A 22,404-nucleotide genomic window follows, 5' to 3' on the forward strand; every position below is an offset into this window, starting at 1 on the left:
AGCAGTGTACTGCACAGTAGGCTGTCAAGGGTAGTGTGGCCGAGCAGGTCTAAGGCGCTGGATTAAGGTTCCAGTCTCTTCGGAGGCGTGGGTTCGAATCCCACCACTGCCAAGCTTTCTCTCATCTTGCTGCTGTCAGCAGTGGCCTCTTTCCTGCAGCAAGAGGCCCACCTTATCTCTCTGAGTCCAGGGCTCCCAGGTCTCTGACTGTCAGTTTTAAATGGTGGGCTGGTGCTCCAGAATAGAACAAGATACCGGAAGTGAGGTTTCTTTCCTGTTAATGACCTAGCACCTTAGCCTGTAGGGTAACCTGCTTTAGGTTTCTTCGGCAAGCTTTAATCTTTCCAAGGCACACTCAAGCACCAACCCAGGGTGGGCAAGAGACCTACTCTTTTGTCTGCTTCTTATGAATAAAAGCTAAAATGTGTTTGTCCTTCTGCAGTACTAAACCTGCTGAGCATGGCAAGGAGAAACCCCTGGATGCAAAACATTTGAAGCATAGCTGGTACCATGCCCAATATTTGCTTCTAAATATGAACAATTCCATAGTTTAGATACTTGCATCACTCTGCCCATTCCTAGCTTATGGTGGGCTGCCTAAGCTTTCACAGAAGATGAGAAATTGAGATCAGAGCATGTACAGAAACCTTTCTAATCAGAGATGCTCTCTGAGGGAGACTTTTCACACACGAAGCAAGGTGCACTTCTCACCTGCATTGGTGGTATAGTGGTGAGCATAGCTGCCTTCCAAGCAGTTGACCTGGGTTCGATTCCCAGCCAATGCAACTTGTCTGCTTTCCTTCCTCTTTTCATCGTCAAAAGTGTCTGCTTTCCTTCCTCTTTCCATCATCAAAAGGGACCCGTTGATATGATTGCTTCTCTCCATTTCCCTTCCAAATGCCACGTCTCTGAGCCCACGCAAGCTTGTGTTGCAGAGAGAGAGAAAAGCAGAAGAATGCTCTCTTTTGCTTTTTCCCTTTGTCTACATGTCGCTCCTCTCAAGTTCCTTTTATCATTCTCCGCCAGTGCGTGCCACTTTCCGCATACCGAGCTCTGACGCTAAGAGAGGTGGCGGGCGTGCCGGCGCAGGGCTCTCGTTACATCGCCGCTTTCCGCACCCAGCCTTTTAGTTGCCATGAGCCCGAGAGAGGCGGACAAGGACGCCGGCCCTGAGGTTCGCTGCTTGGTATCGTTCTCGGCCTTTCGGTTAAGATAGCGTGTAGTATCTGTTCTTATCACTTTAATATCTGATATGTCGTCTAAACGGGGGCCTCGTATTAAACCGATTTTTGCAAGCAGGGAACCGTAAAGAGAGTTTTCCTCCGTCCTCCCTGTGCAACGATGTGGTATTGCGGTGCCTCGGTGAACAGTGCCTTTCTACAAGTGAAGATGAAAAAGGTGGAAGACGGAGCTGGCATTCCTTGAGCAAGCATGCGTGAGGGGTTTTCTGTCTCGGAAATGCTCTCGGATATGCCTTTCGTGAAGTTCCTTGCTATTGATTCTCTGAGATTCTTGTATGGGAAGGGTGCAGATGGAAACTCCCAGCCCTGCCCTGCCTCACCCTAATTCCTTTTCCTCTGAGGAGGTGAGGGCGATCTTAGCCTATTGATGCGCTCTCCTCGCTGAGCACAATATAGGCTGTTCCACTACATAGGTCTCTCCCCGCTCTTGACTTGATTTTGTTATTTACTTATTATTTTTTTAATTTATTGTTTGCTCATTTGGGGAGCTGGGATTTGAACCCTTGGACCTCAGTTTCTGTAACTTGAGCTTTCATTTCCCAGTCAAAGCCCATTTAGGAAGAAAGAAAGCAAAAACAGAAAGCAGGGCAAGGGAGGGCGGTAAAAAAAAACTGTTTTCCCAAAAATCCTCAACTAGTGTGGCTTTTTGCACAGCCTTCACACTGATGCACAAGAAGGCTTGTACTTCTGCCCTTAAACTACAAGGGAGCACGGCACTTTCCCCTAGGCTACAGAGGAAGCACTCTGGGAAGGGCTGTTTTACTCCCCTCTTTATCCTTTGTGCCAGGCACCCAAGTGGAAGGGTGTCCTTCCACTGTCAAGGTGGAGGAGAGGATAGATATGGCAGAATGAAGAGATGACAAAGGCACAGAAAGTCCTTGGTGAGAAAGAGAAATCTGTAGATAATCACCAGGAAAGGCAAGAAAACAGGCAGTGCTGGGAAAGGAAGCAGGATAGTGCTCCTTTCACAGTATTCATGAAGAGCAGTGTACGCACCCTAGGCTGTCAAGGGTAGTGTGGCCGAGCAGGTCTAAGGCGCTGGATTAAGGTTCCAGTCTCTTCGGAGGCGTGGGTTCGAATCCCACCACTGCCAAGCTTTCTCTCATCTTGCTGCTGTCAGCAGTGGCCTCTTTCCTGCAGCAAGAGGCCCACCTTATCTCTCTGAGTCCAGGGCTCCCAGGTCTCTGACTGTCAGTTTTAAATGGTGGGCTGGTGCTCCAGAATAGAACAAGATACCGGAAGTGAGGTTTCTTTCCTGTTAATGACCTAGCACCTTAGCCTGTAGGGTAACCTGCTTTAGGTTTCTTCGGCAAGCTTTAATCTTTCCAAGGCACACTCAAGCACCAACCCAGGGTGGGCAAGAGACCTACTCTTTTGTCTGCTTCTTATGAATAAAAGCTAAAATGTGTTTGTCCTTCTGCAGTACTAAACCTGCTGAGCATGGCAAGGAGAAACCCCTGGATGCAAAACAGTTTGAAGCATAGCTGGTACCATGCCCAATATTTGCTTCTAAATAGAACAATTCCATAGTTTAGATACTTGCATCACTCTGCCCATTCCTAGCTTATGGTGGGCTGCCTAAGCTTTCACAGAAGATGAGAAATTGAGATCAGAGCATGTACAGAAACCTTTCTAATCAGAGATGCTCTCTGAGGGAGACTTTTCACACACGAAGCAAGGTGCAGTTCTCACCTGCATTGGTGGTATAGTGGTGAGCATAGCTGCCTTCCAAGCAGTTGACCTGGGTTCGATTCCCAGCCAATGCAACTTGTCTGCTTTCCTTCCTCTTTTCATCGTCAAAAGTGTCTGCTTTCCTTCCTCTTTCCATCATCAAAAGGGACCCGTTGATATGATTGCTTCTCTCCATTTCCCTTCCAAATGCCACGTCTCTGAGCCCACGCAAGCTTGTGTTGCAGAGAGAGAGAAAAGCAGAAGAATGCTCTCTTTTGCTTTTTCCCTTTGTCTACATGTCGCTCCTCTCAAGTTCCTTTTATCATTCTCCGCCAGTGCGTGCCACTTTCCGCATACCGAGCTCTGACGCTAAGAGAGGTGGCGGGCGTGCCGGCGCAGGGCTCTCGTTACATCGCCGCTTTCCGCACCCAGCCTTTTAGTTGCCATGAGCCCGAGAGAGGCGGACAAGGACGCCGGCCCTGAGGTTCGCTGCTTGGTATCGTTCTCGGCCTTTCGGTTAAGATAGCGTGTAGTATCTGTTCTTATCACTTTAATATCTGATATGTCGTCTAAACGGGGGCCTCGTATTAAACCGATTTTTGCAAGCAGGGAACCGTAAAGAGAGTTTTCCTCCGTCCTCCCTGTGCAATGATGTGGTATTGCGGTGCCTCGGTGAACAGTGCCTTTCTACAAGTGAAGATGAAAAAGGTGGAAGACGGAGCTGGCATTCCTTGAGCAAGCATGCGTGAGGGGTTTTCTGTCTCGGAAATGCTCTCGGATATGCCTTTCGTGAAGTTCCTTGCTATTGATTCTCTGAGATTCTTGTATGGGAAGGGTGCAGATGGAAACTCCCAGCCCTGCCCTGCCTCACCCTAATTCCTTTTCCTCTGAGGAGGTGAGGGCGATCTTAGCCTATTGATGCGCTCTCCTCGCTGAGCACAATATAGGCTGTTCCACTACATAGGTCTCTCCCCGCTCTTGACTTGATTTTGTTATTTACTTATTATTTTTTAAATTTATTGTTTGCTCATTTGGGGAGCTGGGATTTGAACCCTTGGACCTCAGTTTCTGTAACTTGAGCTTTCATTTCCCAGTCAAAGCCCATTTAGGAAGAAAGAAAGCAAAAACAGAAAGCAGGGCAAGGGAGGGCGGTAAAAAAAACTGTTTTCCAAAAAAAATCCTCAACTAGTGTGGCTTTTTGCACAGCCTTCACACTGATGCACAAGAAGGCTTGTACTTCTGCCCTTAAACTACAAGGGAGCACTGCACTTTCCCCTAGGCTACAGAGGAAGCACTCTGGGAAGGGCTGTTTTACTCCCCTCTTTATCCTTTGTGCCAGGCACCCAAGTGGAAGGGTGTCCTTCCACTGTCAAGGTGGAGGAGAGGATAGATATGGCAGAATGAAGAGACGACAAAGGCACAGAAAGTCCTTGGTGAGAAAGAGAAATCTGTAGATAATCACCAGGAAAGGCAAGAAAACAGGCAGTGCTGGGAAAGGAAGCAGGATAGTGCTCCTTTCACAGTATTCATGAAGAGCAGTGTATGCACAGTAGGCTGTCAAGGGTAGTGTGGCCGAGCAGGTCTAAGGCGCTGGATTAAGGTTCCAGTCTCTTCGGAGGCGTGGGTTCGAATCCCACCACTGCCAAGCTTTCTCTCATCTTGCTGCTGTCAGCAGTGGCCTCTTTCCATTCTTTCCTGCAGCAAGAGGCCCACCTTATCTCTCTGAGTCCAGGGCTCCCAGGTCTCTGACTGTCAGTTTTAAATGGTGGGCTGGTGCTCCAGAATAGAACAAGATACCGGAAGTGAGGTTTCTTTCCTGTTAATGACCTAGCACCTTAGCCTGTAGGGTAACCTGCTTTAGGTTTCTTCGGCAAGCTTTAATCTTTCCAAGGCACACTCAAGCACCAACCCAGGGTGGGCAAGAGACCTACTCTTTTGTCTGCTTCTTATGAATAAAAGCTAAAATGTGTTTGTCCTTCTGCAGTACTAAACCTGCTGAGCATGGCAAGGAGAAACCCCTGGATGCAAAACATTTGAAGCATAGCTGGTACCATGCCCAATATTTGCTTCTAAATATGAACAATTCCATAGTTTAGATACTTGCATCACTCTGCCCATTCCTAGCTTATGGTGGGCTGCCTAAGCTTTCACAGAAGATGAGAAATTGAGATCAGAGCATGTACAGAAACCTTTCTAATCAGAGATGCTCTCTGAGGGAGACTTTTCACACACGAAGCAAGGTGCACTCTCACCTGCATTGGTGGTATAGTGGTGAGCATAGCTGCCTTCCAAGCAGTTGACCTGGGTTCGATTCCCAGCCAATGCAACTTGTCTGCTTTCCTTCCTCTTTTCATCGTCAAAAGTGTCTGCTTTCCTTCCTCTTTCCATCATCAAAAGGGACCCGTTGATATGATTGCTTCTCTCCATTTCCCTTCCAAATGCCACGTCTCTGAGCCCACGCAAGCTTGTGTTGCAGAGAGAGAGAAAAGCAGAAGAATGCTCTCTTTTGCTTTTTCCCTTTGTCTACATGTCGCTCCTCTCAAGTTCCTTTTATCATTCTCCGCCAGTGCGTGCCACTTTCCGCATACCGAGCTCTGACGCTAAGAGAGGTGGCGGGCGTGCCGGCGCAGGGCTCTCGTTACATCGCCGCTTTCCGCACCCAGCCTTTTAGTTGCCATGAGCCCGAGAGAGGCGGACAAGGACGCCGGCCCTGAGGTTCGCTGCTTGGTATCGTTCTCGGCCTTTCGGTTAAGATAGCGTGTAGTATCTGTTCTTATCACTTTAATATCTGATATGTCGTCTAAACGGGGGCCTCGTATTAAACCGATTTTTGCAAGCAGGGAACCGTAAAGAGAGTTTTCCTCCGTCCTCCCTGTGCAACGATGTGGTATTGCGGTGCCTCGGTGAACAGTGCCTTTCTACAAGTGAAGATGAAAAAGGTGGAAGACGGAGCTGGCATTCCTTGAGCAAGCATGCGTGAGGGGTTTTCTGTCTCGGAAATGCTCTCGGATATGCCTTTCGTGAAGTTCCTTGCTATTGATTCTCTGAGATTCTTGTATGGGAAGGGTGCAGATGGAAACTCCCAGCCCTGCCCTGCCTCACCCTAATTCCTTTTCCTCTGAGGAGGTGAGGGCGATCTTAGCCTATTGATGCGCTCTCCTCGCTGAGCACAATATAGGCTGTTCCACTACATACGTCTCTCCCCGTTCTTGACTTGATTTTGTTATTTACTTATTATTTTTTTAAATTTATTGTTTGCTCATTTGGGGAGCTGGGATTTGAACCCTTGGACCTCAGTTTCTGTAACTTGAGCTTTCATTTCCCAGTCAAAGCCCATTTAGGAAGAAAGAAAGCAAAAAGAGAAAGCAGGGCAAGGGAGGGCGGTAAAAAAAAACTGTTTTCCAAAAAAATCCTCAACTAGTGTGGCTTTTTGCACAGCCTTCACACTGATGCACAAGAAGGCTTGTACTTCTGCCCTTAAACTACAAGGGAGCAAGGCACTTTCCCCTAGGCTACAGAGGAAGCACTCTGGGAAGGGCTGTTTTACTCCCCTCTTTATCCTTTGTGCCAGGCACCCAAGTGGAAGGGTGTCCTTCCACTGTCAAGGTGGAGGAGAGGATAGATATGGCAGAATGAAGAGATGACAAAGGCACCGAAAGTCCTTGGTGAGAAAGAGAAATCTGTAGATAATCACCAGGAAAGGCAAGAAAACAGGCAGTGCTGGGAAAGGAAGCAGGATAGAGCTCCTTTCACAGTATTCATGAAGAGCAGTGTACGCACCCTAGGCTGTCAAGGGTAGTGTGGCCGAGCAGGTCTAAGGCGCTGGATTAAGGTTCCAGTCTCTTCGGAGGCGTGGGTTCGAATCCCACCACTGCCAAGCTTTCTCTCATCTTGCTGCTGTCAGCAGTGGCCTCTTTCCTGCAGCAAGAGGCCCACCTTATCTCTCTGAGTCCAGGGCTCCCAGGTCTCTGACTGTCAGTTTTAAATGGTGGGCTGGTGCTCCAGAATAGAACAAGATACCCGAAGTGAGGTTTCCTTCCAGTTAATGACCTAGCACCTTAGCCTGTAGGGTAACCTGCTTTAGGTTTCTTCGGCAAGCCTTAATCTTTCCAAGGCACACTCAAGCACCAACCCAGGGTGGGCAAGAGACCCTACTCTTTTGTCTGCTTCTTATGCATAAAAGCTAAAATGTGTTTGTCCTTCTGCAGTACTAAACCTGCTGAGCATGGCAAGGAGAAACCCCTGGATGCAAAACGTTTGAAGCATAGCTGGTACCATGCCCAATATTTGCTTCTAAATAAGAACAATTCCATAGTTTAGATACTTGCATCACTCTGCCCATTCCTAGCTTATGGTGGGCTGCCTAAGCTTTCACAGAAGATGAGAAATTGAGATCAGAGCATGTACAGAAACCTTTCTAATCAGAGATGCTCTCTGAGGGAGACTTTTCACACACGAAGCAAGGTGCAGTTCTCACCTGCATTGGTGGTATAGTGGTGAGCATAGCTGCCTTCCAAGCAGTTGACCTGGGTTCGATTCCCAGCCAATGCAACTTGTCTGCTTTCCTTCCTCTTTTCATCGTCAAAAGTGTCTGCTTTCCTTCCTCTTTCCATCATCAAAAGGGACCCGTTGATATGATTGCTTCTCTCCATTTCCCTTCCAAATGCCACGTCTCTGAGCCCACGCAAGCTTGTGTTGCAGAGAGAGAGAAAAGCAGAAGAATGCTCTCTTTTGCTTTTTCCCTTTGTCTACATGTCGCTCCTCTCAAGTTCCTTTTATCATTCTCCGCCAGTGCGTGCCACTTTCCGCATACCGAGCTCTGACGCTAAGAGAGGTGGCGGGCGTGCCGGCGCAGGGCTCTCGTTACATCGCCGCTTTCCGCACCCAGCCTTTTAGTTGCCATGAGCCCGAGAGAGGCGGACAAGGACGCCGGCCCTGAGGTTCGCTGCTTGGTATCGTTCTCGGCCTTTCGGTTAAGATAGCGTGTAGTATCTGTTCTTATCACTTTAATATCTGATATGTCGTCTAAACGGGGGCCTCGTATTAAACCGATTTTTGCAAGCAGGGAACCGTAAAGAGAGTTTTCCTCCGTCCTCCCTGTGCAACGATGTGGTATTGCGGTGCCTCGGTGAACAGTGCCTTTCTACAAGTGAAGATGAAAAAGGTGGAAGACGGAGCTGGCATTCCTTGAGCAAGCATGCGTGAGGGGTTTTCTGTCTCGGAAATGCTCTCGGATATGCCTTTCGTGAAGTTCCTTGCTATTGATTCTCTGAGATTCTTGTATGGGAAGGGTGCAGATGGAAACTCCCAGCCCTGCCCTGCCTCACCCTAATTCCTTTTCCTCTGAGGAGGTGAGGGCGATCTTAGCCTATTGATGCGCTCTCCTCGCTGAGCACAATATAGGCTGTTCCACTACATACGTCTCTCCCCGTTCTTGACTTGATTTTGTTATTTACTTATTATTTTTTTAAATTTATTGTTTGCTCATTTGGGGAGCTGGGATTTGAACCCTTGGACCTCAGTTTCTGTAACTTGAGCTTTCATTTCCCAGTCAAAGCCCATTTAGGAAGAAAGAAAGCAAAAAGAGAAAGCAGGGCAAGGGAGGGCGGTAAAAAAAAACTGTTTTCCCAAAAATCCTCAACTAGTGTGGCTTTTTGCACAGCCTTCACACTGATGCACAAGAAGGCTTGTACTTCTGCCTTTAAGGCTACAAGGGAGCACTGCACTTTCCCCTACGCTACAGAGGAAGCACTCTGGGAAGGACTGTTTTACTCCCCTCTTTATCCTTTGTACCAGGCACCCAAGTGGAAGGGTGTCCTTCCACTGTCAAGGTGGAGGAGAGGATAGATATGGCAGAATGAAGAGACGACAAAGGCACAGAAAGTCCTTGGTGAGAAAGAGAAATCTGTAGATAATCACCAGGAAAGGCAAGAAAACAGGCAGTGCTGGGAAAGGAAGCAGGATAGTGCTCCTTTCACAGTATTCATGAAGAGCAGTGTATGCACAGTAGGCTGTCAAGGGTAGTGTGGCCGAGCAGGTCTAAGGCGCTGGATTAAGGTTCCAGTCTCTTCGGAGGCGTGGGTTCAAATCCCACCACTGCCAAGCTTTCTCTCATCTTGCTGCTGTCAGCAGTGGCCTCTTTCCATTCTTTCCTGCAGCAAGAGGCCCACCTTATCTCTCTGAGTCCAGGGCTCCCAGGTCTCTGACTGTCAGTTTTAAATGGTGGGCTGGTGCTCCAGAATAGAACAAGATACCCCGAAGTGAGGTTTCCTTCCAGTTAATGACCTAGCACCTTAGCCTGTAGGGTAACCTGCTTTAGGTTTCTTCGGCAAGCCTTAATCTTTCCAAGGCACACTCAAGCACCAACCCAGGGTGGGCAAGAGACCCACTCTTTTGTCTGCTTCTTATGCATAAAAGCTAAAATGTGTTTGTCCTTCTGCAGTACTAAACCTGCTGAGCATGGCAAGGAGAAACCCCTGGATGCAAAACGTTTGAAGCATAGCTGGTACCATGCCCAATATTTGCTTCTAAATAAGAACAATTCCATAGTTTAGATACTTGCATCACTCTGCCCATTCCTAGCTTATGGTGGGCTGCCTAAGCTTTCACAGAAGATGAGAAATTGAGATCAGAGCATGTACAGAAACCTTTCTAATCAGAGATGCTCTCTGAGGGAGACTTTTCACACACGAAGCAAGGTGCACTTCTCACCTGCATTGGTGGTATAGTGGTGAGCATAGCTGCCTTCCAAGCAGTTGACCTGGGTTCGATTCCCAGCCAATGCAACTTGTCTGCTTTCCTTCCTCTTTTCATCGTCAAAAGTGTCTGCTTTCCTTCCTCTTTCCATCATCAAAAGGGACCCGTTGATATGATTGCTTCTCTCCATTTCCCTTCCAAATGCCACGTCTCTGAGCCCACGCAAGCTTGTGTTGCAGAGAGAGAGAAAAGCAGAAGAATGCTCTCTTTTGCTTTTTCCCTTTGTCTACATGTCGCTCCTCTCAAGTTCCTTTTATCATTCTCCGCCAGTGCGTGCCACTTTCCGCATACCGAGCTCTGACGCTAAGAGAGGTGGCGGGCGTGCCGGCGCAGGGCTCTCGTTACATCGCCGCTTTCCGCACCCAGCCTTTTAGTTGCCATGAGCCCGAGAGAGGCGGACAAGGACGCCGGCCCTGAGGTTCGCTGCTTGGTATCGTTCTCGGCCTTTCGGTTAAGATAGCGTGTAGTATCTGTTCTTATCACTTTAATATCTGATATGTCGTCTAAACGGGGGCCTCGTATTAAACCGATTTTTGCAAGCAGGGAACCGTAAAGAGAGTTTTCCTCCGTCCTCCCTGTGCAACGATGTGGTATTGCGGTGCCTCGGTGAACAGTGCCTTTCTACAAGTGAAGATGAAAAAGGTGGAAGACGGAGCTGGCATTCCTTGAGCAAGCATGCGTGAGGGGTTTTCTGTCTCGGAAATGCTCTCGGATATGCCTTTCGTGAAGTTCCTTGCTATTGATTCTCTGAGATTCTTGTATGGGAAGGGTGCAGATGGAAACTCCCAGCCCTGCCCTGCCTCACCCTAATTCCTTTTCCTCTGAGGAGGTGAGGGCGATCTTAGCCTATTGATGCGCTCTCCTCGCTGAGCACAATATAGGCTGTTCCACTACATAGGTCTCTCCCCGCTCTTGACTTGATTTTGTTATTTACTTATTATTTTTTAAATTTATTGTTTGCTCATTTGGGGAGCTGGGATTTGAACCCTTGGACCTCAGTTTCTGTAACTTGAGCTTTCATTTCCCAGTCAAAGGATGGGTAGAGAGAGAGGGTACATGATGAATGGAAAATGATAGAGAGATAATGGATGGAAAGAAGGAGGTAGACACTGGGTGGAAGGATCGGGAGAAGGGGTACACATTGGTTGAGAGAGAAAGAGGGAAGAAGGATGGGGAGAGAAAGAGGGAAGACAGATGGAAGGCTGGGGAGAGAAAGACGCTGGATGGAAGGATAGGGAGAGAGGGAAGATGCTGGATAGAAGGATAGGGAGAGAAAGAGGGGAGATGGATGAAAGTATGAAGACAGAAAGGGGAAGCGACTGTAAGGATGTGGAGAGAGAGAGGGGACACTGAACAGAAAAGGGTAGAGAGATAGAGAGACACTATGTAGTAGGAGGGGGAGAGGGAGAGACACTGGATGGAATAATCAGGAAAGAGGGTGGAAGGATGGGGAGAGAAAGAGGGAAGATGCTGGATGGAAGGATGGGGTGAGAAGAAGAGGAGCTGCTGGATGGAAAGGGGGAGAGAACAGAGTAGTGAAAGACTGGAGAATAAGAGGAAGGGGCATGGGGGAGAACAATGGTGAGGAAAAGAAGAAAAGCCGTAGGTAGATGAAGTTAAAAGAAGGAAATTAAAGAATGGATAGTAAGAATGAATTAAGTCTGAATAGAGAGGCAGAATAATATAGAAAACAAAGAAAAAGGAGAGAAAAATGACAAATGGACAGGAAACCCTGGCAAGAGAGTTAAGTGAAGATGAAGGAAAGCAGAATCAAGAGACTGAGAGCAACACAATTAGAAAAAGTAAATGGCCAGACAACAAATGTACCAAAAATAATTTTATTTTTAATTTAGGATAAAGTAATGTGATAGCTGTATTAATAAATGTTAATAAATGCAAATAAACACAAAATAGAAATTAAGGTGATACCTTCACTGATTTTAAAACATTTTTGATTAGCTTTCAGAGACCAGCACTTCCTTCCTCAGGTCAGGAAAGAATACCATAACAGCATTATACTGACCTCCCTGAGGCAGGAGGTTTTGGCCTGTGAAAGCTAATTGAAAAGGGTATTAGGCTATTAAAAAAAAACATTTTCTGAAAAGGTTGTGGGTTTGAGGTCTGCCAGGGAGGGGAGCCATGTAGAGTGGGTGGAGCCCAAGGAACAGTGGGGCGGGGCTGGGGCGTGGACTAAAATCTCCCTCTCAAAAATTGGGACCCCTTGGTAGCTCTGACTATGCCCAGCATGAAGATGCAGCATTCATCCCACAGCCGTGGGAGCTGAATCATGCTGATTTAAAATGGACGTGGGAGCCTGACAAACCATGTTGGAGAACATCAACTGAGGAGAGAGAGGCTGCATTTGCACAGCGTGGGAAGATGACGTTTACCCGCCAAAATAGCCTTGGAACACCCCACCATTTCTGCAACACTCCTCTTTGCGAAGGAGAAAGTGGCAGGATCAGGGTAGGGGGGAGAAACCTGGCACCACTAGGTGTACCCCCTAAAGCTTAGCCTAAGCATCCCTCAGGCTCTACTGAACTGTGAAACCAAGAACAGGAGCCACAGCACAGATGAAACCAAGAGCTTGTGACTGACCCTCTACTGCCTGCTGGAGATATGTACTGACTAACCAAAGAGCATACTGTCCTATATGACAGAATTCAGTGCTCTCTATCTCCACCTGCTGGTAGATGGTCACAACCCACAAGTCTCTGGATTCATCTGCTGCAGGTATTAAGGAATTGTATTTTAGTGTGTTTAGAGACAATGAATTAGTAGCTTAATAGTTTTCTGATGAATATAGTAAATGGCAGAGTTATTAATTCAGAGATCCAGCTAGTGAAGGGTTGGTGGGATTAAATTTTATCCAGTAAAAAATTGAGGCCCATTTAATGAAGTGTGTGCTAAGCAGTTAGTACATATTACCATGTTGGCATGACAGCATGTGTTAATTCACAGCTAACTTCATATGCTGTTATGTGGAAGGAAATGGGTGAGGAATAGGTGTGGACTGCTAACCACAGTTAGCAAGATACCTTACTATCGGGCTGATGCCCAGAAATCCGGCACTATAGGGAACAGCGCTGGAAAATACCACAGAACCAGTGCAGGGAAATAATTTTCAAATGCTCAACATTAACAGCATGGAACTTATATGCAGGCTGTGCAAGAGGGAGTAACATGCCTGGCGCATACACACAAGAGTTATGTGGTAAGCAAAGCTCCTATGCACATGCCCATTCAAACCTGGAAGTGCACATCAGTGCTGTTCTTCTGTTCCTTAAATATAAGATTTTCAAAATTTTTTCACTTGAAAAGCATATATTTAAGCACAGAAAAGAGGGGACAATGTGTGGTTCCACTTTTGGTTTTGCTTGGACTCGCACACAATTGTTTCTCACCACGGGCGCTCAGATGCTTGCACAGGCTTCTTTCCTCATTGAAATAAAATCAAAACTGGCAGATTTTAAAAGGAAGATCATGAGAAATCCTCTCTTCTAACCCCTCAATGCGACCTTGGAGTTGGCAGTAGGTTTTCAGTGCTAGGGCTGGTTTTTTTTTTCTGTGCTGTTGCTCTGAGCATTGGGAGAAAATAGCTAATGACTTCATTTAAATTCATTTGCCTCCATGCAATTTGCGTTAATTTTTGGCACACATATTGTTTTCTGCACTAGAGCCTTCTGAGCATTCTGCAGCAGCAAACCACACAGCATTTGAATGGATTTACAACCACGGATTAAAAAGAGGGTATTGGCATTCTAGTAGGTATCCAACATCTAAAATTTTGGGGCTCAATTTTGAAACAAAAAAAATGTCCAGAAAGTGGCACAAAGCAGCAGATGGACGTCTTTTGTCCAAAATGTCCAAATCACTATTTTCTAAACTCATTTTAAAGACATCTTTCTATTCAGTTCATCTGCAGTATGTCCAAATCACAAGGGGGTATGTTGGCGATGGGATATGGGCATTTCCAATGTTATGGTACAAGCCAATCATCAGAATTAAATGTGTAGCATGATGTTGTGTTGGATCAGATACATATATATATATATATATTTGTGCAGCTTTTAAAAACACACTGCAGCAGAACTGGCTTTCATTCCAAAAGCCCTCTTCCCTCTCCCTTTGGGGAATCTCATTCCTTAAACAAAAGACTTAAGACTGCTTTAAAGTTTTAAATTGACTCTATTCCTCTGATCAACACAACAAAGATTGGACCTAACCAGTAGAGGCAAGGAGACAAGCAGGTGGGAAAGGTGTGAATACCCCATTGAAGACAAACCATAAACAGGACATTTGCTTGTCAAAGGTATACCTGCCCCTCCCATCAGCTTTCAGACATGTGCAGAAAGGAAGGACTTGTAATGTGTATCTGCTCCAGAGACTGAGCAGGAAGCCTTTTCACATCAAAAGACCATTTGTCAGCAAGATCCAGACAGCAAGTCTTGTGATGTCATAAGACATGAGACCAAGATACCACAATGCTTTGCAAATGCCCAAGGGTCATGTGAAAACCAGGAAACCAGGACAAAGATCCACATGGCATATCCTCCTGCAGCTTGCAAGATATAAAAGCAAAAGCTGTTTCACCAAGATTCAGATTCTCTTCAACTGCAAGCAACTCAGGAATCCACTCACTGCAGAAGCTCTCCTGTCCTGCAAACATGTGCTTACCTAATGCTGTTCATACTGTGTAACAAGGACTTGTAAGTAACATAACTTTTGATCTAGACCTGCTACCTTGCCTTACTTAAGCACAGATTATCTGTAAAGATCTCTTAAAACCTACCTCTCGTGTGCAATTGTATATTAAATCAACCTTTTTGAAGCTAAAAATACGGTCTCTTTGTGTTCTGAGTATATGGTATCTTTTATATATACTTAATTTATTTAATTTATTGCAATTATCACCTTTGGTGATTGGTGGAGAAATTAATATCCTAAAACTTATAAATACAGCACCTGCTCTTAAATTATAAACAGTAGCGAGTGCTCTCTAGAGCTCTTTCCCCCAAGATAAATCATTTCTTGTAACACCAAAACTCGGATGTTTTCCTGCCATAATGGAACAAAGCAAAAACGTCCAGGGCTACGAGTTAGACATTTTGATCTAGACCTGATTCAGTCACACGACTAAGGCACAAAAAGGTGCCCTAAACGACCAAATGACCCCTGAAGGGTTTAAGGCATGACCTTCCTTTTACTGCCCCAGTGGTCACTGACCCTTCCCACCCCCAAAAGATGTAAAAGAAACAGTACATTAAACTTATATTGTTCTTTATTCTTAAAAACTAATACATATCTTCATAATTTTTATATTTTATGTAGTCTAATAAAAATATCCACTGTTTGCAACTATATCATTACTGCACTTATCTCTTCCTCCATTCTACTGTTTTTTTTTCTGTTTTTCTGTAACACAGGGCATTTGGACCACAATATAAGTTTAATGAAAAGATTTTTCAATTAGTTTGTGGAAAACATACCAGCCTCTATGACAACATCAGATGTTATGGCTAGTCCTATCAGAGTTGCAAGCAGGTCCCTGGAGTAGCCTAGTGGTCAGTGCAGGGCACTGTAGAGAAGGGGACCCAGGCCCATAATTCACTGAAACTGTTACACTTGTGGTAGAAAGTGTGAGCCCTCTAAAACCCACCAAAAACCTACTGTACTCGCACATAGGTGACTCCTGCAGATAAGGACTTTTGTAGTGGTGTATAGTTGGGTACAGTAGGTTTCTGGAGGGCTCCCCATACAAGATAAGGGGGTAACAGTGAGATATGTATCTGGTACCTTTTATGTGAAGTTCACTGCAGTGTCCCCTAGGGTGCTCCACTGCTCTGCTGGGATATCTGTGTGGCCAGTCTACTAAGAATGCTGGTTCCTCCTACATCCTAATGGATGGTTTTTGTGTGTTTTTCCCTTGGACGTTTTTTTTCAAAAATGGTCACAAAAGAAAAATGCACTGAGCACATAGGACTAGAGCCTATATATTGCACTGAGATTTCTGTGCAGAAATTGAAGCACATTCTATAAAGTATACACTGAGCTCTGGTCCATGCAACTAAAATTAGTCGCGGTCAATTATGCCAATTAAAACCTGGTGTAAATCCCGACTCCTAAATTATGCGGAATGTTATGTTCTATAACAACAAACATAGATTTTAGAAATGCCCATGACCCACCCACTCCACGCCCACTGTTCAACTATGCGACACATTTATGCACACCACGCTACAGAATATGCTTAGCAAGTACTGCTTATAAATCCTAATTAATGCCAATTAGTGCTAATAGGTTAACATCCAATTATCAGTGCTGATTAGCTTATTAACTAATTACATTATGCACAGTTATAGAATACGCTTTGATTTCTGCGTGGAACCCCAGGGAAAATGTCTACAAAACGTCTAGGACAGTGATGGGCAACCTTTTGAGCTTGGTGTGTCAAAATTCGCCAAAAAACCGAGCATAACTCGGGTGGTGTGTCACTTCGAGAAAAAAAACCATAATTTCGCGATATTTATAGTTTAAATAACAAAAATGTATAATTGTAATATATAACTGTATTTAATAAACCAAAAACTAATTATTTAACTTACCTGCTTAGTGACTTCTTTGTTCATCTGTCAGTCGGTTTCTTTTGTTGGTTTTGATATTATTTAACTTGTGTGGGGTGCCGTGAACTAAGATAAGTGAGGAGGAGGGGGAATTCTTTAACTAATCTGCCTATTAGTGACTTTTTTGTTGCTGAATTTCATTGGCTAAATCTTCAATTGAAGGTTGGTATTTTGTACACTTCAAGCCCAAGCAAGCGCTACTAACTTCATCTGTCAATCTGTTTCTTTTGTTGGTTTTGATATTATTTAATGCTGAGAATAAGGTTTCACAAAAATACGTAGAGGGAAAAATTGTGAGTAAAGCCATTGCTATATTTTTCAGGGTGCTAAAAGTGTCTGGTAATCGGTTCCAGGAACTCCAAATTTCCTGTTCGTAGTGGCACTCCTCTTGATTCTCCAAGCGGCACCTTTCCAGATTCTCAAGCTTTGACCTCAAGTCGACAAACACCTGAGCCCAGATGCTGTCTTGAAATTCTACAAGTTGCATCTCCAAATCATCAATTTGCATCCATTGGAAACCATTTAATTCCAAACTACTGTAGACTACTACATCAGGATACTTAATTATTTTCATGGTCTGTTCTAGGCTTCTAAATTGATTAAATCTATCACTGAACTGGTCAAGTAACGAGTCTAAAACATGCTGGTACTTTATATGCAAGGGTTCCATTTCATTTTGTATAGCTGCACTGGCCTTCTCAAAATACTTTGTTACTCGAGGAAAATACTTATAAGTTTTAGTTTCTACATCTCGCTTGAAAATTTTAAGTTTACTTTCAAAAGCTTTTATGTATCCAAACATAACGTCAATACTTTTGCCAAAACCATGTAACTTTAAGTTCAGTTCATTAATATGAACAGAGAGATCTGTAAAAAACATCAGGGTGTTGACCCACTTATCATCATTGAGCTGAGGAAAGTTTCCCAGATCCTTAACCTCAAGAAATACCTTAATTTCTTCAAAGCACTCAACAAAGCGCTCAAGAACTTTGCCTCGGCTCAGCCATCTTACATTATTGTACATCAGCCGTCCACTGTAGGTGGAATCAACCTCCAGTAAAAGTGCAGAAAATTCTCACTTGTGAAGGGGGCGAGCAGCTATTAAATTAACTATTTTTGTAACAACTGACATTAAGTCGTTTAAGTCGGTGAATCCTGCCTTGGCACATAAAGCCTCCTGATGGATAATACAATGAAAAGGCACAATCGGATGTCCAATAGCTTCCGTAAACAATTTGACAAATCCAACTTTTTATCCCACCATGTTTGGTGCCCCGTCTGTCGTCACTGACACAACTTTAGAGATATCAATGCTTAGGTCACGGAATGTTTGTATAACAACCTTACATATTTCGCTTCCTGATGTACTTGTTGGCACTGATACTAACTTTATCAGCTCTCCTCTCATTGTGAGACCATCAGAATATCGACCAATAATGGCCAACTGAGCATGTGATGTGACATCAGTAGTTTCATCAAGAGAGATCGAAAAATATTTACAATTACTTATGTCTCTCTTTAATTGATGTTGTACGTTTGTGTTCAGTCTCATTATTCGGTCTTTTATGATATTTCTACTGAGTGGTAACTCAGATATTCTCTTAATAATTGCATCTTTATTCTGCATATCGTGAAATAGAACTGGTGCACATCTTAGGAGAGTTTCTTTAATAAATCCTCCCTCACTGAGTGCTTTTCCATGCTGAGCTATGGAGTGAGCAATGCTCAAACTTGCAGATGTTAAATTTGTAGAACCTTTTACAAATTTAAGGATGGGATTAGATTGGCTCTTATAAAACTGTAGCTGCCTGGAAATGTATTCCTTCCTTTCATCCTCTCTTTTTTTCAAGAGCTGGGAATGATTAGTTTCAAAATGTCTATTTATATTCCACGTTCTGCTTACTACCGTTTCAGTACATAGAACGCAAAATGATCTGCCATTTTTTTCTATAATGTCATACATCTCGGTCCTTTACTTAACCTTGGTTTTTTATTTTTTGGGTTCTCCATCAGGGAGGCAGTGACAGAAGATAGAATTATAGATAGCCTGTTAGCCCTGCAGGCAATTAGGGGTTAACTAGCCTAACTGACCACCTTATGTAAATTAAGATGGCTGCCGCTATTTCTAATGGCGGGAAACGGCACCCATAGCACATGCCCTCACCTCTCCCAGCCTCCCCCTCACCTATCTCTGTAATGATGGTCAATTAGAAATCCACGACACCCCAGAACAGTAGATTGGATGATGGTTGCTGTGGTTATGTGGTTGCTGGTAATGGCGATCACAGGGCCCCCAGAGATGCGTCCCCCTCGGCATTCTGCTGCTCTCTGCTCCGCCGGCCGGAAGTGAGGTCAAAGATCCCCTAACGGCTGTGCAGGAGCCTGGGCAGAGGGAGCAGCAGGGAGGGAACAAGCGGAGGACTCAGAGGGAGCCAATAGGAGCGCACATGGCACCCCCCCAGCAGGTAAACATGCATGGGGGGGGTGATTTCGCCGGGGGGGGGGAGGTCGCGCTGCACCTGGGGGGGGGGGCACATCAGCGATCCGCCCCGGGTGTCAGCAAGGAACGCCGCTGCTTCTGTATGCGACCATATGCGGCCGCGTGTCATCGAAAATGGCTACGCGTGTCAGTACTGACACGCGTGTCATAGGTTCGCCATCAGGGGTCTAGGAAATGGCTATTTTGAAACAGATAGATGTTTTTCTGGTTCGAAACTCACTATGTTCGCCACTTCATTTTTGGAAGTTTTCATCAAAACATCCAAAATCTGATTTAGACACATCAAAAATGCCCCTCTATATCTTAGACCATGATATGTCTTCAATCATTTGCAAAGGCTCCAACTTGGATTTCTTCTCTGTTAAAGGCTGCCCTCTTCATAGGTGATCCTTTTTCATATTTTGGTTCAAAATGAAAGCAATGGAGAAATGCCACAGTTTATCTCAATTTAGCTCTTCATCACATACACACACATTGGATTGAAAAAAAGAAATAAGAAATGAGACCAAGTAATCCCAGCAATACAATACATGCTGCAGAATTTTGTCCCTCTCTATGTTCTGCAGAGCCATCTTAAGAATAACGAGTTGGGCATTATTAAAAACATGGAGAAAATCACCAAAATGTTTTTTAAAAATTGGATTTGTTTGTGATCCACAATAGAGCACAGATAGGAATCCATTTATTTCACTTAGACGAAAAAAACCTTAAAAGCTTGGCTTTTTGGCTTAGCTTTTGATTGTTAAAGGTAGGGAGGGGTTTTTGGGGTGGTTTTTTTTTTTTAAGATGGGATTATTTATTGCAAAGGTTGGATTGTTTTTATGTGTCCTAGTGCTTCAATTGCACCTCACCTTGAATTTACTAGCTAAGGCACATAAAAGCTGTAAAAGAAATAAATGAACAACATCCCAATTGTTTGGTCTAACGATATTTCCAGGTGTGGATGGAAAAGGGCAGCATGGATAAGACTCAGAGGTTAAATTTTGAGGTTTTGAAATTCACAAAACACAGGGGTCCAGCTGTAAGATAGTAATTCATTTGCAGAAGAATGGCCTATCCTACATTGTACAGATGATGTATAATGGTCTGATATAGATACAAATATACTCATTAATTCGTTTCAAGATGACATTGAGGTGAGTTCGGAGTGCCCAATTAGTCATAGTTAAATGGGATTGAGGATAAGCAAGCTGCAAACCTCATTGTTAGTGGTAAGGATAGAATAGCGCAGGTTTAGCTATATTGGAATCACTTGATTTACATATTAATAATTGTTGGTGGGAGGCTATTACCTTTTCTGAGTGGTAACACCTAAGGAGACAAATGGTATGGTTTCCCACATTACCACTGATTGCGTATGATAGGATCTCAAGACGCCTGCAATGCTACTGCCTTCCCGTGTCTGCAGTGGCACCAAGAAAACAGAAAGTGTCCTTCCCCTCCCTGCCACTTACCCATTTGCTCCCTCAACTTTATTGTGGCATGCTGCAAGCAAACAAAAACCTGAGGCATGGGGCAGCCTTGTGTGTGCCACTGGTAGCTCATGCTAGTCCTCAAGTAACTTTTTGTTTCCGAGGGGGCAGGACTAGCAAGTCAGCAATATGCACAAGGCTATGGCACCACACCTGGTTTTGGTTAGCTTGCAGTATGTAGCCATGGAGTTGCGGTGGCAGTGGGGGAGTGAAGAGTTAGGCAGCAGGAAGGGGAAGGATGGAGGTTCTATTTCTTGATGCCGCTGTAGCCCTGGGAAGGCAGTGACCCTGCAGGCAAGTGGTGGCAGGGACGAGAAGGCAGCAGTGAGGGGTGGATGAAGGTGTTGCTGAAGGAATGAATGACCTGGTGTAGGGTAGGAAAGAGAGAGGGAGAGATGGGGCAATGTTGGTAGTGGAGGGAGAGAGAGATGGGTGATGATGGTATTTGATTGAGTGGGGGAAACAGAGAGAGAGAAAGAAGGGGCAATGCAGGATGGTGGAGTGAAGGGAAGAGAAATAAGGTGATGATGCGTAGTGGGGGACAGGAGGAAAGAGAGACAGGACAATGGTAGGGGGGGAGAAAGACAAAGGGGTGATTCTGGATGTGGAGGAGAGAGAAAAACGGGGCCATGTTGGATCGAGGGAAGAGAGACAGACACACAGAGGAGATGCTGCATGGCTGGACACACACACACTGCTGCATGGCTGGGAGGATAGAGTCATGCAAAGAGGGGTGATAGAGACACAGAAAAATAAGATGGATGGTGGACATGGAGAGAGAAGAAATGTCAGAGACAGAGAAAAGCAGAAACCAGATCCTGGGACCAAAATGTTTAGAAAAATAAAATGAACAGACAATAAAGGTAGAAAAAGTAATTTTATTTTCTATTTTATGGTTGGAATGTACATCTGTCAGAGCTGATAGGAGCTCGGGGGTACTCGGTTGAAATCTGTTTGATTTATGGGGTACCTGGCTTGAAGAAATTGGGGAAAATTTGAGTGATGCTGAGTTTGTGCCAAAATGGGCGGAAATACAGCTGAATAGGAGGTTGTTGATATTTTTAATTCTGATTGCTGCAACTGAATTAAATGCACTGGCCATTTCCCTCATACTTGCCTCTGATTGCAGGAGAGTGAATTATTTTGCCCTGGGTATTGGGAATAGGAGGGTGGATGTACAAGTTAAAAAGGGGAGGGTGGGAGAACAACTATGAGTGCCTCTGTTATGCTTTGTTACACATCTCAAAACTAAGATGTACCATAATAACTGCACCTATAGTCCCGAAATCTCATCAACATAAGGCTCCAAAACCTGTTTTATTATAGCACCAACTTTTAAATTTTGCAGAGAAAATGCAAATATGTCTCTAAGACAGATGAATGCTGACACTAATAGCATAAGATGAAAAAACAATTATATAATTTCTTTATATTTTCATAATCATAGCCATTGATAAACCAATCCAGGTGCCATGAAGAATAAACTTGAACAGTTATTTGTAGAAATTGCAAAACTATCAAAAGAATTCCAAAATAAGTAACCTAACCTTTTCATCTTAGACTTGGGTGAGCAGATGTTCAAAAGAAATGATATGTTCATCAGCCTCTGATAAGTCCATAGTCTGCTATTGAGACAGACATGGGGAAGCCACTGCTTGCCCTGGGATTGGTAAAATGGAGTGTTGCCACAATTTGGGTTTCTGCCAGGTACTTGTGACCTGGATTGGCTACTATTGGAAACAGGATACTGGACTAGATGGACCATTGGTCTGACCTAGTATTGCAACTCTTCTGCTCCCTGTGTCATCAGTAATCAGTCGCGTAGCCAAGGGTGGGCCCAGGCCCACCCACTTTGAGCTCAGGCCCACTCAGTAGCAGCACACCTATGATGTGGCTGGCAGGTATCCCAAGCCCCACCAGCTGAAAACTTTCAACAACTGCATACCTTGTAAATAGCAGATCTTCACCTGCAGCGAGCAGCAACTTATACATGCTGTGGGGCCAACATGAGCAGTGTGTACTAGTTGTTGCTCACTGCCAATGAAAATCTACTATTTAAAAGGTATGCGGGGGGGGGGGGGTGTGTTTGAGAGACCATATGGCATGCAGGCGAGAGAGGGCGAGACCATAACACTTGTGGG

General features: G+C 44.8%; 15 non-coding genes across 15 annotated transcripts; all 15 read left to right on the forward strand.

The window, feature by feature from the left end:
- Nucleotides 1–29: 29 nt before the first annotated feature.
- Nucleotides 30–112, forward strand: TRNAL-AAG. Its single transcript has one exon. It is a non-coding gene; the product is annotated as a tRNA-Leu (tRNA).
- Nucleotides 113–713: 601 nt separating this feature from the next.
- Nucleotides 714–785, forward strand: TRNAG-UCC. Its single transcript has one exon. It is a non-coding gene; the product is annotated as a tRNA-Gly (tRNA).
- A 401-nt stretch (nucleotides 786–1,186) lies between these two features.
- LOC115463878 lies at nucleotides 1,187–1,380 on the forward strand. The gene has a single exon (XR_003941151.1). It is a non-coding gene; the product is annotated as a U2 spliceosomal RNA (small nuclear RNA).
- Nucleotides 1,381–2,251: 871 nt separating this feature from the next.
- On the forward strand, nucleotides 2,252–2,334 carry TRNAL-AAG. The gene has a single exon. It is a non-coding gene; the product is annotated as a tRNA-Leu (tRNA).
- A 601-nt stretch (nucleotides 2,335–2,935) lies between these two features.
- TRNAG-UCC lies at nucleotides 2,936–3,007 on the forward strand. Its single transcript has one exon. It is a non-coding gene; the product is annotated as a tRNA-Gly (tRNA).
- Nucleotides 3,008–3,408: 401 nt separating this feature from the next.
- Nucleotides 3,409–3,602, forward strand: LOC115463875. The gene has a single exon (XR_003941148.1). It is a non-coding gene; the product is annotated as a U2 spliceosomal RNA (small nuclear RNA).
- An 872-nt stretch (nucleotides 3,603–4,474) lies between these two features.
- Nucleotides 4,475–4,557, forward strand: TRNAL-AAG. The gene has a single exon. It is a non-coding gene; the product is annotated as a tRNA-Leu (tRNA).
- Nucleotides 4,558–5,166: 609 nt separating this feature from the next.
- On the forward strand, nucleotides 5,167–5,238 carry TRNAG-UCC. The gene has a single exon. It is a non-coding gene; the product is annotated as a tRNA-Gly (tRNA).
- Nucleotides 5,239–5,639: 401 nt separating this feature from the next.
- LOC115463879 lies at nucleotides 5,640–5,833 on the forward strand. Its single transcript, XR_003941152.1, has one exon. It is a non-coding gene; the product is annotated as a U2 spliceosomal RNA (small nuclear RNA).
- An 873-nt stretch (nucleotides 5,834–6,706) lies between these two features.
- Nucleotides 6,707–6,789, forward strand: TRNAL-AAG. Its single transcript has one exon. It is a non-coding gene; the product is annotated as a tRNA-Leu (tRNA).
- Nucleotides 6,790–7,391: 602 nt separating this feature from the next.
- Nucleotides 7,392–7,463, forward strand: TRNAG-UCC. Its single transcript has one exon. It is a non-coding gene; the product is annotated as a tRNA-Gly (tRNA).
- Nucleotides 7,464–7,864: 401 nt separating this feature from the next.
- Nucleotides 7,865–8,058, forward strand: LOC115463880. The gene has a single exon (XR_003941153.1). It is a non-coding gene; the product is annotated as a U2 spliceosomal RNA (small nuclear RNA).
- An 873-nt stretch (nucleotides 8,059–8,931) lies between these two features.
- TRNAL-AAG lies at nucleotides 8,932–9,014 on the forward strand. Its single transcript has one exon. It is a non-coding gene; the product is annotated as a tRNA-Leu (tRNA).
- A 611-nt stretch (nucleotides 9,015–9,625) lies between these two features.
- On the forward strand, nucleotides 9,626–9,697 carry TRNAG-UCC. Its single transcript has one exon. It is a non-coding gene; the product is annotated as a tRNA-Gly (tRNA).
- A 401-nt stretch (nucleotides 9,698–10,098) lies between these two features.
- Nucleotides 10,099–10,292, forward strand: LOC115463881. The gene has a single exon (XR_003941154.1). It is a non-coding gene; the product is annotated as a U2 spliceosomal RNA (small nuclear RNA).
- The last annotated feature ends 12,112 nt before the right edge of the window (nucleotides 10,293–22,404 follow it).

This window comes from Microcaecilia unicolor, chromosome 2, assembly GCF_901765095.1.
Source record: "Microcaecilia unicolor chromosome 2, aMicUni1.1, whole genome shotgun sequence".
Classification (NCBI taxonomy): domain Eukaryota; kingdom Metazoa; phylum Chordata; class Amphibia; order Gymnophiona; family Siphonopidae; genus Microcaecilia; species Microcaecilia unicolor.